Here is a 9,170-nt window from a genome sequence, read left to right on the forward strand (position 1 = left end):
CTCACACAGCCCATTACTCTTTGACTTCAGCTACAGAATAAAAACCGACATGAAATTGTATTTCCGTGGCACTTTCATGACTCTCATAAAGAATTGTTTTGCTAAACTAATTCCTTATCTTGAAGACACAGCAGAGGGTTGGTTAAAGAGTAGTATAATCTCAAAAGAATGGGTTTTGTCGGCCACTAATTTAATAAACACACCTAGAAATGCAGCCTTATAAAAGACTACTGCTCGCTTTAGTCAACAAGCATTTCCCCTGGTTCTCCCTGGTCCCTGATGTATCGTTGACTATACATCATGTGACAGTGAGTCTATTTGTGTCACAGCAGGTTGGGGAAAAAGTCAGAAATGAACAAGTCTCCAGCTCCTCCACACATCTGCTGAACAAGAGGCAGGAATACTTTTCTCTCCACAGTGCTGTTGACTAGAATCGTGAGAATAGATTAACCTTAAGACGTTGCGTTTTTTCGCCAAATCAAAAAGTTCAAAGTCAGTTTGTCACGTCCAAAGGAAAGGATGGCACGGCTTCATGAACCTGCCATTCATAACTGTAAAGAAACCTGTATTTGGTCATGCAAAAAGGCCAAGGTGTATATACCAAAGGGCCCAAATAAGGTATCCTGAGTCCATTAGTACCCATGTTATCTCTATTTGTAACATGCACACATTCGTCTAGATAGTAGAAGTGAGAAGCATTTCATTCCCATCCAGTAAGTTCTCTCTGGAAGCCAGGCAGTAAATCGAGCATTCTGTTCAAACACCAGAAACCACACTCAACCACATTTTTCCCCAACGTTCATTATCCAGCGACGGCAGGAGGAAGCAAGGTGTGCAGCCTAATATGAAGATGCAGAGCAATCATGCAACAGCATATGGAAGGAGACGGAAACACTAAAAGCCTTTTTTTTTTTTTAAACCTGAAAGATTCAACTCATTGTTCTCCAGATGCCAGTTAACAGAGCCAATTGAGATTTTAAGCGTTTCAGAACAACACGAGGTATTTAACAGTAGCTTTCCTCACACGGCGCTTCACTTATTGTTCTTCCTTTGATGGAATTGTCTTCAAAGCACGCCTCTTAACGTTGGCGGATCATCCGGCTCGGCCCCCTCGTTTTCATTTTATCAACTCAACTCCTCGTTTGCGCACCGAGGTGATTTACCTTTAGGAAAAGAAACATCAGGGTTTATTAACGGCAAGATTTAAAAAAACAAAAAAAACAGGAGGATCTCACAGAGTATTCCTCTCCCCAGGAGACTAAACAGAACAAGAAATAACATGAGCCGTAAGTATTAATGTATGCCCTTTGATGTCTGGCTTGCAGAGTCCTGTAGCACCATTAACAATTTAACTGAAACATCACATTTGTCAAAACTAAACCGTGCATCTAAGACTGGAGGTTCAGAGACGAGATACGTGTCTTTCGGAGAGTTTGAGGAGAGCAAAAAGGCCCAATTAGAATTGTTTTTTGAACTGAAGCAGAAAAACTAAAGTGTGTGTGTGTGTGTGTAGAGAGAGGGAGAGAGTGTGTGTCCTGCTGCAAACGCTCACATCATACATTAGCTTAGCTCCCTCTAGTGTATAATCACAGCACTGATGCCTTTTCAAAATCAAACTAACAACTACAATAAAAAATGTGTTATATGAACACTGTATCAGAAAGACATGTAAAAAGGTATATTATTAAATAAGACAAACAAGGATGACAATGTTCCTACAAATAGTATGATTTATATTGTTGAGGGAAATCGTTTTTACTGTTATAACAAGGTTTGTTCTAAAAAAAAAAAAATGTATTTCTTCAGTGTCAAAAAGAAAAAAGAAAATTGGGAATTTTGTCTCAATGTGATGTTGATGTTGTCACTGAAAATAGTTATATATTATAAAAGTATATATAACTCCATGGATGTGTTCTGCTATTTATTGTTTCTACTTCTGCATTGATGGACAACCTTTTGGCTGAACAGTGAGAATAGCTACAGATATTTGATATTCAGCTAGTGTTTGAAATATTCAGATTTGGTGTGTATGTCATGACAACTACCACTAGTGTTGTTGTTTTTTAAAGATGTACAAATAAAGTAATGAAGCCCTTCATTTGTATTTTAGCTGTTACATGAGACCGAATGTCATCAAACTAGAAACAGACACTGTGACATTGTTTATCTGTTAAGCTACCGACTCATGTCTTATTAACATCGAATCATGCATAAATTAAAAAATCAGTAATACCTCAATCTAAGCTATATTTACAGCGTCCATCATCTAAATAAAGACAGAAAATAGTGTCCTAGTTTCCGTCCAGTAGAAGCAATGCTCCTCCACTGTTCATCTTTAATATAAAAAAATGTCAAAATGTATGCCGAGCTGCCCTCCGACATGCCACTAAACATAAAACAAATCAATTCAGCCCTCAGCAAACAAAACCCCAAAACGTCATCATTAACCAATCCCGCTCAAAGGCAGAGTAGCACTTGAATGGAAACACAGGCCATGTTCAGTGGGTAATATCTGGCAATTAATCACTTGATTAATATGCCCTTAAACACACAAAGTGACAGTGACAAATTCTGTTCGCACGTTTGCGATCCCGAAAACGATAATTGTCCAATGAAAGTCTCATTTGTCAAACAGAGAGAGAGGCTGAGCTTCCAGTTCAGCATGTAATATAACATGTTTTTTTTTTTCCGTAATAAAACCCATTGTCCAAAAGATATACCAACAGTCTTTGTTTTAGTTGCATTTTAAGATGAAGTCTCCAATGGGAAGTGTTTTTGTAATTTATTGTACACCAATAGTACTGCTTCCATTTATCAGGCATGAAAAAAAGCTCCTGTGTGTGTTTCTATTTCGTGATATCCTTACGGTGGATTATCAAAAAGACTTCTTAAATTACCATTTCCTTTTACCTCACTGATCTCTTAAAAGTGCCAAGTATGTTTGGTCTTAGCCTCAAATGTCCATTAACAGCTCAAAACTAGGCTACTGGGAAACAAAGAAGGAAAAACTATTCATATTTCTCTTTGTTGACCTCATGAATATCCAAATGTAGCATCCTTTCATCATTCTGTTCACAGCCAATGGTATCGCAGGACATCACAAAATGAAAATGAAAATCTGTATTAGAATAAAATAACTACTGATATCAGTATACAGCGATACTATTTCCCTAGTTTCATGCTGTGCTGCATTAAAATATTATCAAGGGAACATGCTGTAGTGGGGAATTTGTCAGCTGCATGTTTTTCATTCACATTTGCTCTGTTCATGTCCTCTTCTTCTTGCTTTAGCCAGTGCTGCAGTGACCCAGTTTCATCAAATCCTTTTTCCATCACAAAATATTTAAATGAAATGATAAAAAGAGCAACTTGTCTCTCCGTCCACCGACATCAGCCGCTTCATTTTGTGTTACGGACATTATGTCCATGTCAAATAAATTGTTTTCTGGAATACAAATCTTTACACTGAGTATTTACCATAGACTACTTCCTGTTTTAGTTTGGATTCCAACACCTAAATCTTTACCAATAGACAAACCTTTCTATCACACTGGTGAACCAATAGGTCAATTGGCAGAGATAATACATTTCACAATCAATTATTTACTTCTTTCTTTCGGATGTCAGCCTTACATTTTTGGGGTTTTGGACTATAAAAGGAATTGTATTAAGTCAGAATTCACCTTGAGCTCCGGGAAAGTGACGGGTATTTCTCACAATCTAATACATTTTTGGTAAACAAATAAATGAATAACCCCAAACAATCCCCGGAATAATAAATAAATGCCATATCATTTATGTTGACACCCTAACACATACCTTTTTAATTTTCAAACACCTTGCTTATTGTTGAAAATGCCTCTAAGAATAGATTCCAGTGAAAGCAGCTCTCCAAAGCAGCCTGACCCTGGTGTGAAGTGCAGCCGTCACGCAGCATATGACAGCATATTGCTTCAGCGTGATGTGTGCAGATGAAGGGCCGCGGCTGAGGGCCCGGCCAGGCGGCACGGCGGCCCGGAGAGGAGCGCTGGGAGCTGGGGGTTGCAGCGGCGGAGCTCCCCTGGTACCCCCCTAATGAGCTCCACTACTGCTCCCAACATGAGCCCCCCGCTCCTCCACAACATCACACACACACTGACACACACAGAGGCAGCACAAAAACACACAGCTTCAGCACGGAGAGAAATGTTTAAACATACAGACACAGTCCGAGACTAACAAGTACACAGTCATGTGTACATGGATGCTAAAATAGTTCCCACACACACACACACACACACACACACACACACACACACACACACACACACACACACACACACACACACACACACACACACACACACACACACACACACACACACACACACACACACACACACACACACACACACACACACACACACACACACACACTAACCTCACAGCTGTTGCACAGCCCACTCCAATAGGGAGAGAGTATTTATAAGAGCGAGAGACAGAGCGAGTGAGGGTGCAATATGCATGCATAAACACACTTATAAGTGCTAGACACACACACATACTGTTGCATTGACTGTGATAGACTGTAACTTAAAGAATATTAAACCCCCCCCTGAGTGTATGAGATAAACATGTGTGGGAAAACATGGATGCACACATTCTTTTTTTTGCAATTCACAGTTCCAATGGGATAGAACTGGACTGGGGAAAAAACAGATGTGTTGCTTTAGAGAACCTTTGGAACATCTGTCTGCAGAACCACAGCTATGGATAGAACAACTAATTGATTAACCGAAAACGCACAATTTTGACAGTTACAAAAATGTTACCCTAGCAGTGTCGATCTCCAAAAATGTTTCTCAGCACATAAAGAAGTCAAATGTAATCACAAAGCCTGCCATAAGAGAGCAGTGTTGTTAATCAGCTGATACAAACAAATACCAACACGCAATGCTTTTAATTTCTCCAAAGGAAGAGAATAAGATTTATATGTCTATTTTTATTTCAACTTTTCTACCAAAAACATAACTTGCATTCTCCAGTTCAGAGACCTATTTTGGTTTCTTTCCATCCCTGTATTATATGACAAGATTTGAAGAGATGATATGAAATCAATTATAAAAGCAGGATAAGAAGGGGGCCCGATACGTCTAAATCACCCCCAAAGCACATTTATTTCTTGTCCGGGGCATCTCTAACCATCTCGATGGACTCCTTATCGGTAACAGCGGTGAATAAGACTTCCAACAATTACTAACACTTACACAGAGATGCCCGATTATGTCTTCCCGAGAAGCAAACAAATTGAATTGGTTTTTATTTCCAGTCAAAGAAATCAACTTGGAGTAATTACCACACATGGCAAGAGGAAGAAAGAAGGAGAAAGAAATGTGCAAACTATATAATTTTTGCCCAACATTTCAACTAATGATATTGTAATAAGATGCCTCGCAATGGAGAGGGAATGGAAAACATAATTACATGCATTAGTTTATCTAAGCGCTTGTACCGTCGCAGATCCATCAGTTTTTCAGAGCTCATCTGGAAGCCCATGCATCACTGTCAGGGTCCGTTTGATGGGGGGGAAAACGTGTTCATTTGTTAGCCTCGTTTAAAAGATGGCGCCTCAGATTCACTTAGGCCCAGACGGAGCAGAGCGGTTATGACAGTGCCATTACAAAAACACACAGGGAAAAGGCCTGAGACAGAGCAGTCTGCGCCTTGGCAACTTCATCAGCTTTTTGCATTAAGGTGATTACAGTCAATGAGAAGAGCCCGAGCCGTGGTGTGTATGTTAATGTGGAGATGATGAGGAGGATGAGGATGATGATGATGATGATGATGATGGGGTAACAGCTGCTTTACCTGGACTGATTCTTGCCGAGACATGATACCTGACCTTTATCCTATGGTTTGAATAATATGGGATGATTTGGGCCAATCAAACGTTGACAAAATGACCCAGTAAACCGTTCTCATTTCTAAAGTTAGATAAAAGTGACCGGTCATATCTTGAATTCATTAAAAAGGTTGACTTTATTAAATGTTATTTTAGCAGCATTTATAGCTTATTATTTGTAATACAACACTTTATATATGGCAATAAACGTGCCGTGCATTGTACTGTGCACATTTTTACTATGTTATAGTACTTACTTATGTTATCTTTTATCGGACATTTTACTTGAACTTCTTATATATTATTCACTTTTTTTATTTGACACAACAGTAACTTGTTATTTTTGTATAAATATTTGTATCCATCTTTTTATTTAATTCTAAAATGAAGCAACTGTTAAGTACTTCACTGGTTCACCATCCTACACGAAACATTTACTTAAAAAGCTTATTGCAAAGTTAGCTTGATGGCCATTAAACAACTTGCTGATCTGTAACCAATGCCAGAACATAATAATTATCCTAAAAAAACAACCAATTTACCAAATTAGTTTGTTACGAAAATTAACAAATGTCACGGGAAATGATGTCCTCCAAAGAAATATATCAAAGTTCCCTCTGAACTATACTCAAGTTATCAATCCTAAGTAAACAATTAGCTTGTTTTTAGCGAGCAGAATGCACTTTATTATGAAATGAATGACCCTTAAAGAAGCCAAGCGGATGTTGTGTAATTGATGATACAATTAACGCGTCAAGGTTTTTCAGTAAATTGTCCTTTTAGAAGTCGGGGGGGGCAGGGGGGGGGGGAGGCAGACTTATGCTACGGGACACCATTACATTCCTCAGTCACCGTCTCTCAACTCTTAATGGACATTAAACACGGAGCTGAAGGAATACACCAGCACAATTGAGTTAGCGGGCACTTACAGGGGAGAAGCTTTGCCCCATACATTTGCGTAAGAACACATAACTGTCACAAAATTACATGTCATTATTGAGCAGATCGTATGGATTCCACTTATTGTTGCTTAATGGCCTCTTTTCTTTTCTTTTTTATGTGGTTAGCCGGTGTTTAAAGTTAATGCAGAGGAGGGTGCTTGGGTGTCGTCTTGCCCACACTTCTGTCCTCCCTCCTTTCAGTGAAAGCAAAGAATCTGCTTATTCAGTTACATTTCAAACCTCCATTTCCAATCAGCTCATTAGGGCTGACAGCTTGAGAGGCGGCCATTAATGACACACAGAGAGGATGCATGTCCAAAAAGGCCTTTCTTTTTTCTTTTTCAGGACAGGATCAGAGCAGGGGAAGAGGGAAGACGCCCTCTGCTGGCCTTTTCAAGTAAAGTGGATCTTAAACAAGTGTGTTCTCCAACTTGTGATGCTTATTGCTCTCCCCAAATGTAAAATGACTTTCCTTGATAGTGGCAGACTTCTTTACTTAACATACTTGTTGTACTACTTTGTGTTAATACTCGTTTTATTCATGTGTATTTGCCTCTTTATTTAATATGCTAGACTACTTTTTTGATTTTAGATTTTTTGCTACACACGGGGGGACAAATAAAAGATATGATTTCTGATTTGATCTGTTTCAAAAGAAGTGGAACCATTAGCAGTAAAGATAAAACTCATCGATAAAATTCAACTTTTTATTTGTAATCTTTGTCTATTTTCACAATAATAAAATATGTTGTTTAGTTTTAATGGTTAGGGTATTACTTCTGCCAAGGATAATGTACACATTTAAACAGAAACATGAATCAAAGAAACAAATGTTTTTAAGAGATTCACATTCTTACATGTGAAATATTATTTCATACTCTTTTGTGATTATAATATGTTTCAAGTTAAGGCAATGGTAGCTCATATGGGGAACATGTTAAGGACTTGTTCATTATTAATTGACAATTGTACCGCAAAACTATAATTGAAGGAAACACTGATAAAGACCTTTGTAGGACAGTATACTTCAGACTAATGAAATCATTGTAATGCTAGCAGCTGTTTTAATTAATTGAATTTGTTACAATGTCTCCTGCTTATACAAAAAATGATATAATCTTTATAAAAAAATCAGCATAAAGTCAATATGAATGAATGACACAGGTGATTTTAAAATCAGTCTTAAAACCATAATCATAGAGTGTATCTGTTTAGTGTAACTCCAGTGATTTGAGCATCTAGATCAGACCTGGGCACTGTACGGCCCCCGGGCCACATACGGCCCTTTGGTTGACTCTGACCGGCCCGTGTAAGGTTAATTGGAAATTACAAAATAAACATATTTTCTAATTTTACCTCATGCATGGACTAAAGCTGCAATGCTTTTATTTTGAAGTTTTTTATTCACGTACATAATGACGCAATACGTCAAATCAAGACGTGCGCGTTATTGGATAATTGTCACAAGACGACTTTAGCGCTCAAAAATGTCAGCTGATGCTAAAAAAAGAAAGGTAGATGCCGAATGTAGGGTTTTCAACAAAAATTGGACTGCTAAGTATTTATTTACTGAAGTCGGAGGTAAAGCCGTGTGTTTAGTTTGCGGGGAGCAGATCGCCGTGTTCAAGGACTACAATTTGAGTCGGCATTACGAGACGAAACACGCGGAGAAATACAAAAACTTGACTGATGCTGAAAGGGCGCGCACATCGAACGCTTTGCTAGCTAAGCTGCAAAAGCAGCAAGGCTTTTTTACCAAGCTTCACACATCCAAGGATGCAGCAACCAAGACCAGCTTCGTGATATCCCACAAAATAGCTAAACACAGTAAGCCATTCTCAGAGGGGGAGTTTGTCAAAGAGTGCTTAGTGGACTCTGCAGCACTAATATGCCCTGAAAAAAAAGAAGCCTTTGAGCAAGTCCCGCTGTCCAGGCGAACCGTGACGAGAAGGATCGAGGACATTGCGGGGAATCTGGAGCTTCAGCTGCAACATGAAGTGGCAAGTTTTGACTTTATCTCCTTGGCTTTGGACGAGAGCTGTGATGTCCGCGACACAGCGCAGTTACTCGTATTTGTCCGTGGGATAACGCCAGACTTCAAGATTACGGAGGAGCTGGCAGCAATGCGGCCGATGAAAGGGACGACGAAAGGGAGCGATCTGTTCACGGAGGTAAATGCGTGCATGGACACGCTGGGACTGAAATGGGACAGACTGGCAGGTGTTACAACAGACGGTTGTCCAAATCTTACAGGTAAAAATGTTGGACTTTTGAAACGTATGCAAGATAAAGTGACTGAAATCGACGCAGATCAGAAATTGGTATTTTTGCATTGTATTATACACCAA

The 9,170-nt window shown here is 39.1% G+C and overlaps 1 long non-coding RNA gene across 1 annotated transcript in view; it reads right to left on the bottom strand.

Annotated features, from left to right (window-relative positions):
* Positions 1-500: 500 nt before the first annotated feature.
* LOC307031292 overlaps positions 501-9,170 on the bottom strand; it is a 24,698-nt gene continuing 16,028 nt past the window's right edge. The window contains exon 6 of the long non-coding RNA XR_013805913.1: positions 501-1,163. This is a non-coding gene — a long non-coding RNA (uncharacterized lncRNA). The remainder of the gene's footprint in view (positions 1,164-9,170) is intronic.

The sequence above is a fragment of the Notothenia rossii genome, assembly GCF_949606895.1.
Source record: "Notothenia rossii genome assembly, chromosome: 3".
Classification (NCBI taxonomy): Eukaryota; Metazoa; Chordata; class Actinopteri; order Perciformes; family Nototheniidae; genus Notothenia; species Notothenia rossii.